Below are 5670 nucleotides of genomic sequence, written 5' to 3'. Positions count from 1 at the left end.
CGGACGTCCAGTTTGTGCTGACGGACACACACGGACATCCTGTGTGTGCTGACGGACACACACGGACGTCCTGTGTATACTGAACAGACAGCCCACGTGGGCCAAAATCACCCGAACAGTCCATGGGAAGGGCCAGCGTGCTGAGTCCATGGACCAGCGTGCTGATATGTGTACTGATGGACAGCCAATAACATCCTATGTGTGCTGACGGACACACACGGACACACACTGACAGCCACGGACGTCCTGTGTGTGCTGGCGGACACCAACGGACGTCCTGTGTGTACTGAACAGACAGCCCACGTGGGCCAAAATCACCCGAACAGTCCACGGGAAGGGCCAGCGTGCTGAGTCCAAGGACCAACGTGCTGATATGTGTACTGATGGACAGCCACGGACGTTATGTGTGTGCTGACGGACACATACGGACACTGTAACGCCCGAATCTGGCCTCTCGACGAAACTGGACCTGTTTGCTACTTAATCAATTTCTTTGCTTGTTTGATTCATTTTAAGTCTTTTATTTACTAAGTCATGTTCGAATCTGAGGTTCTAAAACAATTGAACAGATAGCACAGCGGAATATAAATGTATAAAAATTTATTACTTAGAAACATGAGATCCAACACACAACTTCTTAATTGTTTCATAGACAATCACTAGTTCATCCCTAGCATCATCTAACCACACGTTACACAGCCTCTCACTGACCGAGCCTTCACGGCTCCTTGGCTTGACCAGAACCATCCTTAGTTCCTGAAACCACAACCTGATAAGCATTAAGCATAACCGAGAATAGAACCGGCCGTTTCTACAATCCCTGGCTTGGTTCCTAGAACATAAATAAACCTCGGAAAAAAATACTTATAAAAAGATATGAACCTGCCTACTGTATCCTAAGTCATTCAACCAACCACCCCTTGACTTAGAATCAGATAGACTGTAAGACCCGCTCCTGGATTCCTCAATCCAACCAGACCGCGGCCTCACCAAACAATGCAACCAATTCCATCTTTCATATTCAAGTTCAAGTGTTAAATAATTCTAAGTCTTTTTCAGAGTTTTGCGGTTCCAACATTCACACTTAAACAATCAAGCAACAACTAATGCAAATAGATATTTCATAGATATTAACCAAGGTTCATACATCATTCATCATCCTAATAAATAGATTACACACTAGAATCGCATAAGTTCACAAGTTGCACAATAGGCTACAATAATCACACAATTTTCAGAATCAACCCAATCACCACACATCTTCCCATGACCGCGGTCCTCATGGTGCTTTTCCCTTACCACGGTCCATTTCTGGTCCTGTATCCAACACAAACAAACACACAATCACAAGGTTAGATTACAAAACAAGAATCAAATCACATTGCATGGTCGGATCCAATCTAGTCAAGAACAATCATCAAAAATGTCAAATCTGACCCCTTTAAAAAGAGATCCAAATACCAAATAAAATTCATGAAAACTCATGATAATTCAGAAGAAAAATATTCCCATAATCAGATTCAAAAGAATCGGCTCAGATCATAGTGATCTCGGCCATGAACAGCCCACACAAGAACAAGGGACTTTCATGGGAATTTGATCAGGCCAAGGCCTTAGGATCAATGAATCCTTTCCTGTAACAATATAAAACATTCCATAGAACAACATATATGAAGAAACAGAGTAGAAGAAGTCAGAGTAAGAAGGGACCAATCGATCCAAACTGGCAAGGCTCACACGGCCATCACCCGCGGCCTTATCCGGTTACTCTTGGCCACACCTCTCACCTTAGGAGTTCGGTCTCCAGGGGCGATTTCCTTCTCTTTCTCCTTTGCCTTCTCCTTGTCTTTCTGTCTCAAATCCATCCTCTTGATCACACGCCCAAACACACCAGGAACACTCAAGAACAATCTCTTGGATCAAATCGGCCGATCCAAGGTTTGTGTCTCTCTTTCTCTCTTGAATTTTCTCTGTGTTTCTCTCTGTGTGGAATGAGTAAAAACCGACCAGCATGATCAGAAATGAGAGAGAGAGGACGATTTAAACTGTCCCCAACCGCCTGGGCGAACAGTTACCAAAATCCCATCCCTTCTTCCCAAAACCGTCCCATAACCGTCCCATAACAGCCCCTTGGCGGTTTCTCCCCTTTTCTTCCTTTGGCAAATCGATCACTGAGCCTCAGCTCACACTCTGGGAGCTTGCCCGCTCCCTGTCCCAAGCCTAAGACCCATTTGGTCGAACCGTCCTGCACCCGGATCATCGGCTCGCCCAGTAACCGTCCCGGACTCGCCCACACTGATCCGAACCAGAACGCACCATTCACTGGATTGAGCTGACCTCCAGCTGTTCCCAGCTGATTGAGCTAGCCCACCAGCTCCTGTGAGCTGAACAGATCATGGTGAACTGAATACCAGCTGAACCGAGCTGATTGAACTCAAACCAACACTCGTCCAGCTGCCTAAACACTCACCCAGCTCCTTTACCCTTGTTTCCATCGTATCCTGGTTAAGTCTCAGCTGACTGATGCCCTTAACCTTCATTCAGGGCCATGATACGCTTGTCTCAAGGTCTAATGACCTGACTGGTGCGTCTCCCCGCACCATGGCCCATCCGGCCGATCCTATCTAGGATCGGGGACATGACATAGACAGTCCAAAATAGATAAACAGAACACACGAACAGTCCGAATCGTCCCGAAGACCAATCCGTCCAACCGGATGGAATCTAGGTGCGACCGGCCTAGTTGAAGTCCGGCTCAATGGCCCAACGGACTTCCTTACCTGATCCGGCCTTGGGCCTGGATCCAACGGACGAGTAAGCCACAAGCCCAATCCGGTAGGCTAAGCGACCGACCAGACCTTGCGACTCCTACCCCGTCTTAGATGAACCGTGTACTTGTCTTAAATAGACAAGAACATTGACTGATCCTAAGGAACGGACACGACCTGTCTCAACAGGCACCGTTTGGAACATGGACCCCTTCGGTCCTTGGTACCTCTTGGTCCTCGTACCTCTTGGTCCTCTTACCTCTTGGTCCTCGTACCTCTTGATGTTCGTAACCCTTGGTCACTTACACCCTTTGGCAACTCACAACCTTTGGTAACTCGTGACCCTTGGTAACTCACAACCCTTTGTAACTCGTGACCCTTGGCAACTCGTGCCTTTTGGGACATGGCCAACCGTTTAGCCCAACCGCCCAGTACATGGTGCGATTCGAACCGACCGTCTAACCGACCAGTGTCTAGGTTAGCGGTTTGGTTATGACCGGCCAAGTCTAGGGACGTGTTCCTTGGACTGAACCAACACAACCCTTTGTGTATAATCAGAAAGAAGAGAAAGGACCGGATATAAACAAGAAGAGGAAAAGGGGCTAGGTCTAATGAACCGACCAGAGCCGCGGTGCGACCACAAGGACCGTCCGTTCGGTCTGATGCGGCCATAGCCCACCACGTACCTTCTGAACCGTGTCAGGGTTCTCCATGTTCTTCTCCTGCTCTCGGTTTCCCATACTTGATTGGAGGTTGCTTCATAAACGATCAGATCACCGGGAATCTAACCACCACACAATCGGCCATGCTTTGGCCGGAAACTCTCTCTCTCTTTCTTTCTCTCTCTCTATGATTTCTCTGAGTATTTTACACGGACAGCCACGGATGTCCTGTGTGTGCTGACGGACACACACAGACACACACGGACAGCCACTGACGTCCTGTGTGTGCTGACGGACACACACGGACGTCCTGTGTGTGCTGACGGACACACACGGACGTCCTGTGTGTGCTGACGATCACCCACGGATGTTCTGCGTTTACTGATTAGACAGCCCACGTGGGCCAAAATCACCCGAACAGTCCACGGGAAGGGCCAGCGTGCTCAGTCCAAGAACCAGCGTGCTGATATGTGTACTGATGGAGAGCCACATACGTCATGTGTGTGCTGACAGACACACACAGACAAACACAGACAGCCACGGACGTCCTGTGTGTGCTGAGGGACAGCCACTGACAGCCACAGACGTTCAGTGTGTGCTGGCGGACACCCACGGATGTCATGTGTGTACTGAAAAGACAGCCCACGTGGGCCAAAATCACCCAGACAGTCCACGGGATGGGCCAGCGTGCTGAGTCCAAGGACCAACGTGCTGATATGTGTACTGATGGACAGCCACGGACGTCCTGTGTGTGCTGACGGACACATACGGACACACACGGACAGCCACGGCATCATGGGTGTGCTGACGGACACACACAGACGTCCTGTGTGTGCTAACGGACATTACGAACACATATAGACAGCCACGGACGTCGTGTTTGTGCTCACGAACAGCCACAGTGAGCCACAGACGTCATGTGTGTGCTCGCGGACACCCACGGACGTCCTATGTGTACTGAACAGACAGCCCACGTGGGCCAAAATAACCCAAACAGTCCACGGGAAGGGCCAGCGTGCTGAGTCCATGGACCAACGTGCTGATATGTGTACTGATGGACAGACACGGACGTCCTGTGTGTGCTGACGGACACAGACGGACACACACGGACACACACAGACAGCCAAGGACGTCATGTGTGTACTGGCGGACACCCACGGACGTCCTGTGTGTACTGACCAGACAGCCCATGTGGGCCAAAATCACCCGGACAGTCCACGGGAAGGGTCAGCGTGCTGAGTCCAAGGACCAACGTGCTGATATGTGTACTGATGGACAGCCACAGACGTCATGTGTGCTGACGGACACACAAGGGCACACACGGACAGCCACAGACGTCCAGTGTGTGCTGACGGACACACACAGACGTCCTGTGTGTGCTGACAGACACCCACGGATGTCATGTGTGTACTGAACAGACAGCCCACCTGGGCCAAAATCACCCGAACAGTCCACGGGAGGGGCCAGCCTGCTGAGTCCAAGGACCAGCGTGCTGATATGTGTAATGATGGACAGGCACGGACCTCCTGTGTGTGCTGACGGACAGCCACAGACAGCACGGACGTCCTGTGTGTGCTGGCGGACACTCACGGACGTCCTGTGTGTATTGAACAGATAGCCCACGTGGGCCAAAATCACCCAAACAGTCCACCTGAAGGGCCAGCGTGCTGAGTCCAAGGACCAGCGTGCTGATATATGTACTGATGGACAGCCACGGACGTCATGTGTGTGCCGACGGACAGCCACGGACGTCCTTTGTGTGCTGGCGGAAACCCACGGACGCCTTTGTGTACTGAACAGACAGCCCATGTCGCATCCCCGATCCTGAATAAGATCGTTGGGACGGCCATGGATCGAGGAAACGTACCAGCCAGTCTTAGGTGTTGTAGTACCCACGACTGAGGTTCCCATCATCCGCAAAGGTCCTACCACAAGGTCCGGCTCAAGGGTTATAAGAGCTGGATTTGCCAAAGTTGTCCAGGAGTTGCTTGCACAGGAACAAACCAAATTCAAGCAACTATTGATCCAGGAGTTGTCTGACTTAAAGCTGGAAGACACCAGCGAACCATTAGAGGTTCCAGAGCCCTTCCATTCAAGCCAGTTCTCCTCCATCGGCCAGAATGAAGCCGGCCTGATCATTTCCACCTTCATACTCAATCCATCCAACCAAATTGCTTCCGGTTCAGAGATATAGCCGACCATCAGAAGGAGTGGTATGTGTTGTACTCTTTTTCCTTATC

The sequence above is a fragment of the Brassica napus genome, unplaced genomic scaffold (genome assembly GCF_020379485.1).
Source record: "Brassica napus cultivar Da-Ae unplaced genomic scaffold, Da-Ae ScsIHWf_513;HRSCAF=773, whole genome shotgun sequence".
NCBI classification, from domain to species: Eukaryota; Viridiplantae; Streptophyta; class Magnoliopsida; order Brassicales; family Brassicaceae; genus Brassica; species Brassica napus.
The sequence above is the reverse complement of the archived record's forward strand: the minus strand, read 5'-3'. Positions refer to the sequence as shown.